Source organism: Opisthocomus hoazin, unplaced genomic scaffold (genome assembly GCF_030867145.1).
Source record: "Opisthocomus hoazin isolate bOpiHoa1 unplaced genomic scaffold, bOpiHoa1.hap1 HAP1_SCAFFOLD_136, whole genome shotgun sequence".
Lineage (NCBI taxonomy): Eukaryota > Metazoa > Chordata > Aves > Opisthocomiformes > Opisthocomidae > Opisthocomus > Opisthocomus hoazin.
In genome coordinates, this window is record NW_027448825.1 from 93,755 (window position 1) to 109,664 (window position 15,910).

The 15,910-nt window shown below is 61.0% G+C and overlaps 1 long non-coding RNA gene across 1 annotated transcript; it reads right to left on the bottom strand.

Moving 5' to 3' along the window:
- Positions 1-11,353: 11,353 nt before the first annotated feature.
- Positions 11,354-14,948, bottom strand: LOC142359405 (uncharacterized). Its single transcript, XR_012762329.1, has 3 exons — positions 14,844-14,948; positions 12,249-12,358; positions 11,354-11,577 (listed from the first exon to the last, which is right to left on the bottom strand). It is a non-coding gene; the product is annotated as an uncharacterized LOC142359405 (long non-coding RNA).
- Positions 14,949-15,910: the final 962 nt, after the last annotated feature.

Below are 15,910 nucleotides of genomic sequence, written 5' to 3' on the forward strand. Positions count from 1 at the left end.
AGACAAAGAGACCAAGAAAGGGGCGGGGGGCGTGTGTGCAGGGAAACCCCAAAACAAACCAGCAAGGGGCTAGAGAACAGAGAGGGAGAGAAAGAGAAGAAAGGGCCACGAAGCAGGACAGAGAAGGAGAGAAAGGCAAAAAGGGAGAGCAAAAAGAGAGCCGGCTGGACAGGGAGGTACAGTAAGAAACGACCGGACAGCCAGCAGGACAGAGAAATAGAGACAGGGAGCCGGCTAGAGAAATTCTGAAGGGAGAAAAAGAGGGAGAGGGAGCAGGACACAAACACAGACAGAAGACGGGAGGTAAAGGGAAAGGAAAACAAAAGGAAAAAGAGAAAAAAAAAAAAATCACAGCAGCGTGGGAGAGAGAAGGATCCAGGGGAGGGCCCGGGACGCAGAAGAGGGGCGACAGGGCCCCGAGGGCCCGCCACTCACCGCAGCTCTCGCTCTCCGCGCTCCCGGGAGACTCTGCCGCTTCAGACGCTTCTCCGTCCTGCTCTCCTCCATTCCTCTTCCGTAACTCCGGTCGCTTGGCTGTCCCCCACCTAAGAGAAAACGTCCATGTCTCGCAGCTCTTACGAGACAAGGCTCCCTACGCACGCAGCCGCGCTCGCGCGCTCCACAACCGGACCATGCTGCTGCTGGTGACACATACAGACCCTGCGGGGCACGCTGGCGGCCTGGCCTGCTGCGGGCTACCAAGACGGAGCCTTCCTCACCCGCAGCGCCAGGCAGCTGCCAGCCAGCTGGCCTTCCATTTCTTCTTCTTCTTCAGCCTTCTCGGGACTCTCCAGCTTCAGCCGCGCCACCTCCTGTCCGCAGCCACTCAGCGCTCCGCCTCTCCCTTTTCGCCCCCACGCCGCCAGCACAGCGAGGCCCGGCACACGCAGCCCACACAAGCCCGGAGCGGGCGCAGCCAACGGCATCCCCAGGGCACGAACGGACAAACGCGTCCTCAGCGCAGCCCCTGCCACACATAAACAAGCAGCGGCGACCGCGTTCAGGGAGGCCGAGGCAGCCCGCACCACGGGCCTTGGGGGAGGCCGGGCGCTCCGGGACACAGGCTTCAGGGGACGTGCTGCAGCTGGGGGCGGCTGCGCGGGGCGAGCGGGGCCGGGGGAGCACTGCCGACTTGGGGGGGGGGGGGGTGCCCGCCTCCTTCTCCCATTCCCTTCCGTCACCTCCCGCCTCTGGCCCCGGGGCTGCCCGCACCCGGCTCGCCTCCTGCAGCCTGCCGCAGCGGCCGGCTCCAAGTTTCCCATCCCACCACCCTCGAGCAGCCACCACGCACCCCCACACCCGCTGGAGGGGAGCCCGCGCCTCACCGCTGGCCTCTCTGCTCCCCCGCCGCCCCGGCACCGAACACCAGCCCGCCGCCATGCTGCTCCGCCGCACCGCGCATGCGCCACGAGCCGACGGCGCGCCGGAGGGGCCACACTCTGAGCCGAACGCCGGGCTGCAGTACCGCGTTGCGGCCAGGGGGCGGCGCCAGCGGGGCCGGGGGCGGCGCCAGCGGGGCCGGGGGCGGCGCCAGCGGGGCCGGGGGCGGTGCCAGCGGGGGCGGCGCCAGCGGGGGCGGGGGCGGCGCCAGCGGGGGCGGGGGCGGCGCCAGCGGGGGCGGGGGCGGCGCCAGCGGGGGCGGGGGCGGCGCCAGCGGGGGCGGGGGCGGCGCCAGCGGGGGCGGGGGCGGCGCCAGCGGGGGCGGGGGCGGCGCCAGCGGGGGCGGGGGCGGCGCCAGCGGGGGCAAGGGCGGTGCCAGCTGGGGCGGGGGCGGCGCCAGCGGGGGCGGGGGCGGCGCCAGCGGGGGCAAGGGCGGCGCCAGCTGGGGCAAGGGCGGCGCCAGCGGGGGCGGGGGCGGCGCCAGCGGGGGCGGGGGCGGCGCCAGCGGGGGCGGGGGCGGCGCCTGCGGGGGCGGGGGCGGCTCCCAGCGCCGGCTCCGGCTCCGAGCAGACCCCGACTCGCGGCTCCGACACGGCGCCGCACCCCTATCGCTCCTTGCCCCCGACACGGACCCCGCCCTCCCGGGGGCTTTTCCCCGGGACCCGCCGCTCCATCCAACCCCCCCCCCCATACCCCGCGCTCACCTTCTCCCTCGCTGCAGCCGCAACCCGGCTATGGCTCCGCTCCTCCTTCGGCTCGCATCGGGCCCGGCACGGCAGCACCGGGCCCTCTACCGGCAGAGGGAGGGGCCGTCGCCATCAGCCCCGCTGCCCGCACCTGGGGCTCTTCCGGCCCCGGCCCACGGCTGGAGCCCACCATGCCGTCATTGGGCAAACACAAAGACTCTCTGAAGCCCTTTGGGCACTTCAGCAAGCAGGCAGGCGTTCCTTATTGCAGCGCCGGACACACAGGGCACGGCTCCTCCCAGCGCGCAAAGCACCTGCGCCACTCGAGCGGCAGTACCGAACTTTGCTCACCGGGTGGCAGCAGCGAGCTCTTGGACACGGCGCCACCGCGCATTGGCGCCGCCCGAGCCGCAGTACCGAACTTTGCTCACCGGGTGGCAGCAGCGATCGTACCGGCCCCTCCACGGCCACCCGCGCCACGGCAGCACCGGCCCCTCCACGGCCACCCGCGCCACGGCAGCACCGGGCCCTCCACCGGCACAGGGAGGGGCCGTCGCCATCAGCCCCGCTGCCCGCACCTGGGGCTCCCCCGGCCCCGGCCCACGGCTGGACCCCGGCAGGAACAGGGGGCCGTCGCCCCAGCCCCACAGCCCGTCCCCTCCTCCCCTGGCCTCTGGCGCAGCCCCTCGTCCCGTGCAAACCAAGCACAAACGCAGCCGCCAGGGCAAAAGGGACCGCAGGTCTTTACTCAGTCACGCACCCAGCCAGTCCCGGGAGCCGCTCTGCTCCGGGGTCGGGGCCCCCGACGCTCCCTCTGCCCCTCCGACACCTCGGCACTCCTTCCTGCAGCTGCGCCCGTTGATCCAGCGGCGAACAGTCCGTCCGTCGCCTCCCGGAGAGACGCGCTGCTCGGCAGAGGCTGCCAAAAATGAGGAGCAGGGTGCAGGCCACTACAAGAGAGGAGAAAAGTGACAGGTGGCTGGACAGCAGCGGTGGAACGAGAAAGCACCAAGCAGGGAAAGGGACGGCGAGAGAAGGACGGGGACAGGCAGTCCCACAGACATGGAGAAAGAAGCAGCAGCAAGAGAGCAAGAGCGGCAGCAGAAAGAAGAAGAGGGAGCAGGACACAGACCGAAAATGAAGAACGGGGAGCAGGAAGGAGATGCAAAAAAAAACCCTGCAGCATGACAGAGGAAAAAAGAATAGCGGCAGGGACCTGGACAAAGAGAGATGAGGAAATAGAATAGAATAGACATGGAGAAAGCAGTAGATCTGTGACGTGCTACGGAGCCGAGAAGGAAGGCCTCGAATCAAGGGACGAGGAGCCAGACAGAGAGCACCAAAGACAGCAAAAGTACTGACAGGCTACAGAGTAGGAGGAAAGCAAAACTAGTAACCGGGAGCTGAACAGAAAGAGGGGAAGAAGGAAAAAAATGCCACGGGCTGCAGGGCAGAAAGAGGGAGGACCTAAAAGATGGGGACAAGTCAGAGACAGATGGAGAAAGAAGGTACACAAGAGCAGAAAAAAAAAATAATCGTAGCAGTGGGGGAAAGAGAGGGAGCTGGGGAGGGCCCAGGATGCACAAGAGGGGTGACAGGGCCCCGAGGGCCCACGACTCACCGCAGCTCTCACTCTCGGTGCTGCCGGGAGACTTTGACATTTCAGATGTTTCTCTCCCCTTCTCTCTTCCCCTCTTCTTCCGCAACTCCAATCGTTTGGCTCTCCTGCACCTGAGAGAAAATGCATGTGGCTGTCTTAGAGCTCATACGAGACGTGGCTTCCTAGACAACAAGCCTCAGGAACAGGACAGAGAAAAAGAGAGAATATGATGAGTGGGAAGCAGAACACACGGATCGAGAGAGAACTTGAATCAGAGGAGTAAACAAGGCAGGAAAGAGAGATAAAGACAGGGAAGAAGCCACAAGAAAAGGGCCTTTCTGGCCTCTACTCGCACCCCCCGGCCTCCCCTTTTTTCTGGCCTCTACTCTCGCCCCCGGCCTCCCACCCCTCTGCAGCCTCCCACCCCTTTCCGGCCTCCTTTTTTTTCCTGGCCTCTACTCCCCCCTCCTCGCCCCCCCCCCCCCCGCCTCCCACCCCTCGATAGCCTCCGAACTCCCTTTTTGCTGGCCTCTACTTAATTCAGCTTCCCACCCCTCTGCAACCTCCTACCTCTTTCCAGCCTCCACTCCGCCCCCCCAGCTTCCCACCCTTTTTCAGCCTCCCACCACCGTCCCACGCAGTGCAGGACACACTGACAGAGAGAGAAAAAGGACAGGCAACAGGAAGAAACGTACTAAGAAACAAAGAAAGGGTCAGACGAAGAAGGGGGTGGGTGGTCAGGGTTGGAACCCCAACACAAACCAGCAAGGGGATAGAGGACAGACAGAGAGGAAGACAAGAACGGGCCGGGAAGCAGGAAGAGAAGGAGAGAAAGGCAAAAAGGGAGAGCCAGCTGCACAGGCAGGTACAGCAAGAAACGACCGGACAGGCAGCAGGATCGAGAAAGAGAGACAGAAAAACTGGGGACAGGAAGCAGGACAGAGGGACGGCGAGAGGAAACAAGGGCCAGGGAGCAGGACAGCGGTGGAAAAAGAGGCACTGGGGCAGCAGGACAGAAAGAGAAGGAAGAAAGGCCAGAACAAGGACGGGGAATAACAGCAAAGGGAAAGAGAAGGACAAGGAGCGGGACAGATTGTCAGAGAAAGACAGGGACAGGGAGCGGGACAAGGTGATACTGAGAGAGAAAAAGGGGACAAGGAGGCAGGACAAAGTGAAAGACAGGCACAAGTAAGAGACGGGGGAGCAGGACAGAGACGGAGGGGGAAAAGCCTCAGCGGGGCAGCAGGAGACAGAGGCGGAGAAGGGAAAAAACAGCACCGGGCTGAGGGACCCTGAGGGAGGAATTAAAAAACAAACACAGGGAGCGGGACAAAACGACAGAGAGAGAGAAAAGGGACAGAGCAGGACAGCGTTGGGGGGAGAAATGCGACCGTGACGGGCAGCGGGAGAGAGGTATGGAGAAAGAAAAAAAATACCGAGGAAGAGAGAAAGGAAACAAGGGACAGCGAGCTGCACAGGGGGATCGAGAAAGAAAGGATGGGAGAGGGAATGGCGCAGAGAGAGAAAGGCAGAAAAAACAGCAAGAGGAAGCAGGGCAAAAGGACAGCAAGAGGAAAAAGGAGAGGGACAGGGAGCTGGACAGAGATGGGAAAAAAAGCAGCGGGGACACACGAAAAGAGACAGAAAGAGAAGGGCACAAAAGGATAGATGAGGACAGCGGCAGGATGGAGACGCAGAACAAAACCTGGGACGGTCAACCTGGGTGGGCGGGGAGCGGGTCAGAGAGCCGGAGAAAGGAAAAACTCTGCTGTGGAGCAGCCGAGGGGGACGGAGAAAGACAGACAGGGACGGGGAGCAGGGCAGAGAAACGGAGAGAGAAAATAAGCGATGGGGAGCAGGGCAGAGCACTAGGAAGAGGAAAATAAGACAAGGGAGAAGACCGAGGAGCTCAGAGAGAAAGAAGGGTCGAAAGGAAACGCCAGAGAGGTAGAGAAATCAAGAAATACAGGGACGAGGAGCCTTGCAGAGACGGAGCACGAAAATGTAGGGCCGGTGAGCGCGAAAGAGGGAGAGAGAGACGGGGGCAGGGGGAGGAGATGAAGAAGAAAGGAGAGATAAAGATGGCAACGGAGCGCAGGGGACACAGACAGAGAGAGAAAAAGGACAGTGAACAGGAAAAAAGGGACCGAGAAACAAAGAAAGGGTCAGATCTAGACAAAGAGACCAAGAAAGGGGCGGGGGGCGTGTGTGCAGGGAAACCCCAAAACAAACCAGCAAGGGGCTAGAGAACAGAGAGGGAGAGAAAGAGAAGAAAGGGCCACGAAGCAGGACAGAGAAGGAGAGAAAGGCAAAAAGGGAGAGCAAAAAGAGAGCCGGCTGGACAGGGAGGTACAGCAAGAAACGACCGGACAGCCAGCAGGACAGAGAAATAGAGACAGGGAGCCGGCTAGAGAAATTCTGAAGGGAGAAAAAGAGGGAGAGGGAGCAGAACACACACACAGACAGAAGACGGGAGGTACAGGGAAAGGAAAACAAAAGGAAAAAGAAAAAAAAAAAAAAAAATCACAGCAGCGTGGGAGAGAGAAGGATCCAGGGGACAGCTCGGGACGCAGAAGAGGGGCGACAGGGCCCCGAGGGCCCGCCACTCACCGCGGCTCTCGCTCTCCGCACTGCCGGGAGACTCTGCCGCTTCAGACGCTTCTCTCTCCTGCTCTCCTCCATTCCTCTTCCGTAACTCCGGTCGCTTGGCTGTCCCCCACCTAAGAGAAAACGTCCATGTCTCGCAGCTCTTACGAGACAAGGATCCCCAGGCACGTAGCCGCGCTTGCTCGCGCGCTACGCGCAGGAACAGCACAGAGGGAAAGAGAGAGAGACAGAGAACGACGAGCGGGCAGCAGAACTGATGGATCAAGAGAGAAACTGAATCGGAGGAATAAAGAACACTGGAGGGAGACACAAGTAGAGCGAACAAGCCAGATGGACGGGGGCAGGAGACACACAGATCAGGCCAAAGAGGTGGAGAAAGTAAAATCGGTGATGGGCTGCAGGATGATAGAAAAGGCCACGGTTCAGCACAGAGGAGAACAACGGGACAGCAAGCTGGACAGGGGCATATAGCGAGAAACAAAGGGACAGGCAGCAGTATGGAGATACACAGACAAAGAGTTACGGGGAGGATGGAGGACAGAGAGAACAAGAGAAAAGGGACAGGGAGGGGGGCACAGATGGAGAAAGAAACATTGCAGAGAGAGAGAGGAAGAAAGCGACAGGGCAGAGGCAGAGAGGTAGAGAAAGGAAGAAAAAAGTAGCGACGAGTAAGAGGCCAGAGGGACAAGGAAAAGCCAGGAGGAAGGACAGAGTGAGAGAGAAAACAGGTGAGGGACACGACGCCAGACTGTGAAACAGAGAGCGCGACAGGGAGCAGGACGCTGGGACAGACAGCAAACGAGAGCAACAGAGAGAACGGCAGCGAGGCGGAGCACGAGAGAAAACAGGGACTGAGAGCAAGACCGAGGGGTGAAGCAATAAATAACGGGGCTGGGGAGCAGGACAGCAGAAGAGAGAGACAGAGAGGGGGACACATAGGACAACCGCAAACTGAGAGGGAGAAGGAGAAGAGCACAGAGGGTCACAGACAAAAAGAGAGGGACGGCAGAAAGAGAAAAACAAGACGAGGCAGAAGGACTGAGGAGCAGAGAGAAAAAGGGTACAGGGAAAAGGACAGAGATGCAGAAAACAAGGAAAGCCTGGAGCACAGGGCAAAACTGACAAGGACAGGGAGCGGGACAAAGGGATGGAGGAGTTAAAAACAGCGATGGGCCGCAGCACAGAGGAAGAGAGAGAAAAAGAGCAAGAGCAGCAAGGGAAGAAGAGTGACAGAAGGGTGTTGACAGGGACACGTACAAAGCGGGCTTGGGGGACACAGACATCGGAAGGGTAGAAAGGAAAGGGAGGGATGGGGAGCAAGACAGCGTGACAGAGGGAGTGGAGTGCAAGGATACACAAAAGCAGAGGGACTGGGAAGAGGAAAGAACGTCAGGGAGAGAAAGGCGAGGCTGGCGAGCAGGAGAGAGAGAGGTGGAGAATGAAAAAACAGCCATGGTCAGAAGAACAGAAATGCAGAGAAGAAAAAATTACTTCCAGGCAGCAGGACAGAGGGACAGAGCAAGAGCAAAAATATCAAGAGGGAGAAGGACAGGTAACACACAGCAGGACGCTGCAGGAGTGAGAGGGAGGGAACACAGAGCAAAGCAGAAGAATGAAGAGAGAAAAAAAAAAACAACCCAGCAAACAGAAAGGGAACCGGACAGAACTAGGCAGCAGGGCAGAGAGACGGAGAAAGAAAAAACAGGGACAAAGGGATAGAGAGGCAAAGAGAGGGATGGAGACCAGGACAGTGGGATACAAACAGGGAGTAGGACTCGAGATTGCAGAGAGAGAGGTCCAGGGAAGCAGGAAGAACGACAGAGAGAAAAAGGGGGGAGGGGGGTGGGGAGCAGGTCAGAGCGCTGGAGAAAGGAAAAACACTGCTGTGGAGCAGCAGAGGGGGACGGAGAAAGAGAGAGAGGGACAGGGAGCAGGGCAGAGAAACGGAGAGAGAAAATAAGCGATGGGGAGCAGGGCAGAGCACTAGGAAGAGGAAAATAAGACAAGGGAGAAGACCGAGAAGCTCAGAGAGAAAGAAGGGTCGAAAGGAAACGCCAGAGAGGTAGAGAAATCAAGAAATACAGGGAATAGGAGCCTTGCAGAGACGGAGCACGAAAATGTAGGGCCAGTGAGCACGAAAGAGGGAGAGAGAGACGGGGGCAGGGGGAGGAGATGAAGAAGAAAGGAGAGATAAAGATAGCAACGGAGAGCAGGGGACACAGACAGAGAGAGAAAAAGGACAGTGAACAGGAAAAAAGGGACCGAGAAACAAAGAAAGGGTCAGATCTAGACAAAGAGACCAAGAAAGGGGCGGGGGGCGTGTGTGCAGGGAAACCCCAAAACAAACCAGCAAGGGGCTAGAGAACAGAGAGGGAGAGAAAGAGAAGAAAGGGCCACGAAGCAGGACAGAGAAGGAGAGAAAGGCAAAAAGGGAGAGCAAAAAGAGAGCCGGCTGGACAGGGAGGTACAGTAAGAAACGACCGGACAGCCAGCAGGACAGAGAAATAGAGACAGGGAGCCGGCTAGAGAAATTCTGAAGGGAGAAAAAGAGGGAGAGGGAGCAGGACACAAACACAGACAGAAGACGGGAGGTAAAGGGAAAGGAAAACAAAAGGAAAAAGAGAAAAAAAAAAAAATCACAGCAGCGTGGGAGAGAGAAGGATCCAGGGGAGGGCCCGGGACGCAGAAGAGGGGCGACAGGGCCCCGAGGGCCCGCCACTCACCGCAGCTCTCGCTCTCCGCGCTCCCGGGAGACTCTGCCGCTTCAGACGCTTCTCCGTCCTGCTCTCCTCCATTCCTCTTCCGTAACTCCGGTCGCTTGGCTGTCCCCCACCTAAGAGAAAACGTCCATGTCTCGCAGCTCTTACGAGACAAGGCTCCCTACGCACGCAGCCGCGCTCGCGCGCTCCACAACCGGACCATGCTGCTGCTGGTGACACATACAGACCCTGCGGGGCACGCTGGCGGCCTGGCCTGCTGCGGGCTACCAAGACGGAGCCTTCCTCACCCGCAGCGCCAGGCAGCTGCCAGCCAGCTGGCCTTCCATTTCTTCTTCTTCTTCAGCCTTCTCGGGACTCTCCAGCTTCAGCCGCGCCACCTCCTGTCCGCAGCCACTCAGCGCTCCGCCTCTCCCTTTTCGCCCCCACGCCGCCAGCACAGCGAGGCCCGGCACACGCAGCCCACACAAGCCCGGAGCGGGCGCAGCCAACGGCATCCCCAGGGCACGAACGGACAAACGCGTCCTCAGCGCAGCCCCTGCCACACATAAACAAGCAGCGGCGACCGCGTTCAGGGAGGCCGAGGCAGCCCGCACCACGGGCCTTGGGGGAGGCCGGGCGCTCCGGGACACAGGCTTCAGGGGACGTGCTGCAGCTGGGGGCGGCTGCGCGGGGCGAGCGGGGCCGGGGGAGCACTGCCGACTTGGGGGGGGGGGGGGTGCCCGCCTCCTTCTCCCATTCCCTTCCGTCACCTCCCGCCTCTGGCCCCGGGGCTGCCCGCACCCGGCTCGCCTCCTGCAGCCTGCCGCAGCGGCCGGCTCCAAGTTTCCCATCCCACCACCCTCGAGCAGCCACCACGCACCCCCACACCCGCTGGAGGGGAGCCCGCGCCTCACCGCTGGCCTCTCTGCTCCCCCGCCGCCCCGGCACCGAACACCAGCCCGCCGCCATGCTGCTCCGCCGCACCGCGCATGCGCCACGAGCCGACGGCGCGCCGGAGGGGCCACACTCTGAGCCGAACGCCGGGCTGCAGTACCGCGTTGCGGCCAGGGGGCGGCGCCAGCGGGGCCGGGGGCGGCGCCAGCGGGGCCGGGGGCGGCGCCAGCGGGGCCGGGGGCGGTGCCAGCGGGGGCGGCGCCAGCGGGGGCGGGGGCGGCGCCAGCGGGGGCGGGGGCGGCGCCAGCGGGGGCGGGGGCGGCGCCAGCGGGGGCGGGGGCGGCGCCAGCGGGGGCGGGGGCGGCGCCAGCGGGGGCGGGGGCGGCGCCAGCGGGGGCGGGGGCGGCGCCAGCGGGGGCGGGGGCGGCGCCAGCTGGGGCGGGGGCGGCGCCAGCGGGGGCGGGGGCGGCGCCAGCGGGGGCGGGGGCGGCGCCAGCGGGGGCAAGGGCGGCGCCAGCGGGGGCAAGGGCGGCGCCAGCGGGGGCGGGGGCGGCGCCAGCGGGGGCGGGGGCGGCGCCAGCGGGGGCGGGGGCGGCGCCTGCGGGGGCGGGGGCGGCTCCCAGCGCCGGCTCCGGCTCCGAGCAGACCCCGACTCGCGGCTCCGACACGGCGCCGCACCCCTATCGCTCCTTGCCCCCGACACGGACCCCGCCCTCCCGGGGGCTTTTCCCCGGGACCCGCCGCTCCATCCAACCCCCCCCCCCATACCCCGCGCTCACCTTCTCCCTCGCTGCAGCCGCAACCCGGCTATGGCTCCGCTCCTCCTTCGGCTCGCATCGGGCCCGGCACGGCAGCACCGGGCCCTCTACCGGCAGAGGGAGGGGCCGTCGCCATCAGCCCCGCTGCCCGCACCTGGGGCTCTTCCGGCCCCGGCCCACGGCTGGAGCCCACCATGCCGTCATTGGGCAAACACAAAGACTCTCTGAAGCCCTTTGGGCACTTCAGCAAGCAGGCAGGCGTTCCTTATTGCAGCGCCGGACACACAGGGCACGGCTCCTCCCAGCGCGCAAAGCACCTGCGCCACTCGAGCGGCAGTACCGAACTTTGCTCACCGGGTGGCAGCAGCGAGCTCTTGGACACGGCGCCACCGCGCATTGGCGCCGCCCGAGCCGCAGTACCGAACTTTGCTCACCGGGTGGCAGCAGCGATCGTACCGGCCCCTCCACGGCCACCCGCGCCACGGCAGCACCGGCCCCTCCACGGCCACCCGCGCCACGGCAGCACCGGGCCCTCCACCGGCACAGGGAGGGGCCGTCGCCATCAGCCCCGCTGCCCGCACCTGGGGCTCCCCCGGCCCCGGCCCACGGCTGGACCCCGGCAGGAACAGGGGGCCGTCGCCCCAGCCCCACAGCCCGTCCCCTCCTCCCCTGGCCTCTGGCGCAGCCCCTCGTCCCGTGCAAACCAAGCACAAACGCAGCCGCCAGGGCAAAAGGGACCGCAGGTCTTTACTCAGTCACGCACCCAGCCAGTCCCGGGAGCCGCTCTGCTCCGGGGTCGGGGCCCCCGACGCTCCCTCTGCCCCTCCGACACCTCGGCACTCCTTCCTGCAGCTGCGCCCGTTGATCCAGCGGCGAACAGTCCGTCCGTCGCCTCCCGGAGAGACGCGCTGCTCGGCAGAGGCTGCCAAAAATGAGGAGCAGGGTGCAGGCCACTACAAGAGAGGAGAAAAGTGACAGGTGGCTGGACAGCAGCGGTGGAACGAGAAAGCACCAAGCAGGGAAAGGGACGGCGAGAGAAGGACGGGGACAGGCAGTCCCACAGACATGGAGAAAGAAGCAGCAGCAAGAGAGCAAGAGCGGCAGCAGAAAGAAGAAGAGGGAGCAGGACACAGACCGAAAATGAAGAACGGGGAGCAGGAAGGAGATGCAAAAAAAAACCCTGCAGCATGACAGAGGAAAAAAGAATAGCGGCAGGGACCTGGACAAAGAGAGATGAGGAAATAGAATAGAATAGACATGGAGAAAGCAGTAGATCTGTGACGTGCTACGGAGCCGAGAAGGAAGGCCTCGAATCAAGGGACGAGGAGCCAGACAGAGAGCACCAAAGACAGCAAAAGTACTGACAGGCTACAGAGTAGGAGGAAAGCAAAACTAGTAACCGGGAGCTGAACAGAAAGAGGGGAAGAAGGAAAAAAATGCCACGGGCTGCAGGGCAGAAAGAGGGAGGACCTAAAAGATGGGGACAAGTCAGAGACAGATGGAGAAAGAAGGTACACAAGAGCAGAAAAAAAAAATAATCGTAGCAGTGGGGGAAAGAGAGGGAGCCGGGGAGGGCCCAGGATGCACAAGAGGGGTGACAGGGCCCCGAGGGCCCACGACTCACCGCAGCTCTCACTCTCGGTGCTGCCGGGAGACTTTGACATTTCAGATGTTTCTCTCCCCTTCTCTCTTCCCCTCTTCTTCCGCAACTCCAATCGTTTGGCTCTCCTGCACCTGAGAGAAAATGCATGTGGCTGTCTTAGAGCTCATACGAGACGTGGCTTCCTAGACAACAAGCCTCAGGAACAGGACAGAGAAAAAGAGAGAATATGATGAGTGGGAAGCAGAACACACGGATCGAGAGAGAACTTGAATCAGAGGAGTAAACAAGGCAGGAAAGAGAGATAAAGACAGGGAAGAAGCCACAAGAAAAGGGCCTTTCTGGCCTCTACTCGCACCCCCCGGCCTCCCCTTTTTTCTGGCCTCTACTCTCGCCCCCGGCCTCCCACCCCTCTGCAGCCTCCCACCCCTTTCCGGCCTCCTTTTTTTTCCTGGCCTCTACTCCCCCCTCCTCGCCCCCCCCCCCCCCCCCCCCCCCGCCTCCCACCCCTCGATAGCCTCCGAACTCCCTTTTTGCTGGCCTCTACTTAATTCAGCTTCCCACCCCTCTGCAACCTCCTACCTCTTTCCAGCCTCCACTCCGCCCCCCCAGCTTCCCACCCTTTTTCAGCCTCCCACCACCGTCCCACGCAGTGCAGGACACACTGACAGAGAGAGAAAAAGGACAGGCAACAGGAAGAAACGTACTAAGAAACAAAGAAAGGGTCAGACGAAGAAGGGGGTGGGTGGTCAGGGTTGGAACCCCAACACAAACCAGCAAGGGGATAGAGGACAGACAGAGAGGAAGACAAGAACGGGCCGGGAAGCAGGAAGAGAAGGAGAGAAAGGCAAAAAGGGAGAGCCAGCTGCACAGGCAGGTACAGCAAGAAACGACCGGACAGGCAGCAGGATCGAGAAAGAGAGACAGAAAAACTGGGGACAGGAAGCAGGACAGAGGGACGGCGAGAGGAAACAAGGGCCAGGGAGCAGGACAGCGGTGGAAAAAGAGGCACTGGGGCAGCAGGACAGAAAGAGAAGGAAGAAAGGCCAGAACAAGGACGGGGAATAACAGCAAAGGGAAAGAGAAGGACAAGGAGCGGGACAGATTGTCAGAGAAAGACAGGGACAGGGAGCGGGACAAGGTGATACTGAGAGAGAAAAAGGGGACAAGGAGGCAGGACAAAGTGAAAGACAGGCACAAGTAAGAGACGGGGGAGCAGGACAGAGACGGAGGGGGAAAAGCCTCAGCGGGGCAGCAGGAGACAGAGGCGGAGAAGGGAAAAAACAGCACCGGGCTGAGGGACCCTGAGGGAGGAATTAAAAAACAAACACAGGGAGCAGGACAAAACGACAGAGAGAGAGAAAAGGGACAGAGCAGGACAGCGTTGGGGGGAGAAATGCGACCGTGACGGGCAGCGGGAGAGAGGTATGGAGAAAGAAAAAAAATACCGAGGAAGAGAGAAAGGAAACAAGGGACAGCGAGCTGCACAGGGGGATCGAGAAAGAAAGGATGGGAGAGGGAATGGCGCAGAGAGAGAAAGGCAGAAAAAACAGCAAGAGGAAGCAGGGCAAAAGGACAGCAAGAGGAAAAAGGAAAGGGACAGGGAGCTGGACAGAGATGGGAAAAAAAGCAGCGGGGACACACGAAAAGAGACAGAAAGAGAAGGGCACAAAAGGATAGATGAGGACAGCGGCAGGATGGAGACGCAGAACAAAACCTGGGACGGTCAACCTGGGTGGGCGGGGAGCGGGTCAGAGAGCCGGAGAAAGGAAAAACTCTGCTGTGGAGCAGCAGAGGGGGACGGAGAAAGACAGACAGGGACGGGGAGCAGGGCAGAGAAACGGAGAGAGAAAATAAGCGATGGGGAGCAGGGCAGAGCACTAGGAAGAGGAAAATAAGACAAGGGAGAAGACCGAGGAGCTCAGAGAGAAAGAAGGGTCGAAAGGAAACGCCAGAGAGGTAGAGAAATCAAGAAATACAGGGACGAGGAGCCTTGCAGAGACGGAGCACGAAAATGTAGGGCCGGTGAGCGCGAAAGAGGGAGAGAGAGACGGGGGCAGGGGGAGGAGATGAAGAAGAAAGGAGAGATAAAGATGGCAACGGAGCGCAGGGGACACAGACAGAGAGAGAAAAAGGACAGTGAACAGGAAAAAAGGGACCGAGAAACAAAGAAAGGGTCAGATCTAGACAAAGAGACCAAGAAAGGGGCGGGGGGCGTGTGTGCAGGGAAACCCCAAAACAAACCAGCAAGGGGCTAGAGAACAGAGAGGGAGAGAAAGAGAAGAAAGGGCCACGAAGCAGGACAGAGAAGGAGAGAAAGGCAAAAAGGGAGAGCAAAAAGAGAGCCGGCTGGACAGGGAGGTACAGCAAGAAACGACCGGACAGCCAGCAGGACAGACAAATAGAGACAGGGAGCCGGCTAGAGAAATTCTGAAGGGAGAAAAAGAGGGAGAGGGAGCAGAACACACACACAGACAGAAGACGGGAGGTACAGGGAAAGGAAAACAAAAGGAAAAAGAAAAAAAAAAAAAATCACAGCAGCGTGGGAGAGAGAAGGATCCAGGGGAGGGCCCGGGACGCAGAAGAGGGGCGACAGGGCCCCGAGGGCCCGCCACTCACCGCGGCTCTCGCTCTCCGCGCTGCCGGGAGACTCTGCCGCTTCAGACGCTTCTCTCTCCTGCTCTCCTCCATTCCTCTTCCGTAACTCCGGTCGCTTGGCTGTCCCCCACCTAAGAGAAAACGTCCATGTCTCGCAGCTCTTACGAGACAAGGATCCCCAGGCACGTAGCCTCGCTTGCTCGCGCGCTACGCGCAGGAACAGCACAGAGGGAAAGAGAGAGAGACAGAGAACGACGAGCGGGCAGCAGAACTGATGGATCAAGAGAGAAACTGAATCGGAGGAATAAAGAACACTGGAGGGAGACACAAGTAGAGCGAACAAGCCAGATGGACGGGGGCAGGAGACACACAGATCAGGCCAAAGAGGTGGAGAAAGTAAAATCGGTGACGGGCTGCAGGATGATAGAAAAGGCCACGGTTCAGCACAGAGGAGAACAACGGGACAGCAAGCTGGACAGGGGCATATAGCGAGAAACAAAGGGACAGGCAGCAGTATGGAGATACACAGACAAAGAGTTACGGGGAGGATGGAGGACAGAGAGAACAAGAGAAAAGGGACAGGGAGGGGGGCACAGATGGAGAAAGAAACATTGCAGAGAGAGAGAGGAAGAAAGCGACAGGGCAGAGGCAGAGAGGTAGAGAAAGGAAGAAAAAAGTAGCGACGAGTAAGAGGCCAGAGGGACAAGGAAAAGCCAGGAGGAAGGACAGAGTGAGAGAAAACAGGTGAGGGACACGACGCCAGACTGTGAAACAGAGAGCGCGACAGGGAGCAGGACGCTGGGACAGACAGCAAACGAGAGCAACAGAGAGAACGGCAGCGAGGCGGAGCACGAGAGAAAACAGGGACTGAGAGCAAGACCGAGGGGTGAAGCAATAAATAACGGGGCTGGGGAGCAGGACAGCAGAAGAGAGAGACAGAGAGGGGGACACATAGGACAACCGCAAACTGAGAGGGAGAAGGAGAAGAGCACAGAGGGTCACAGACAAAAAGAGAGGGACGGCAGAAAGAGAAAAACAAGACGAGGCAGAAGGACTGAGGAGCAGAGAGAAAAAGGGTACAGGGAAAA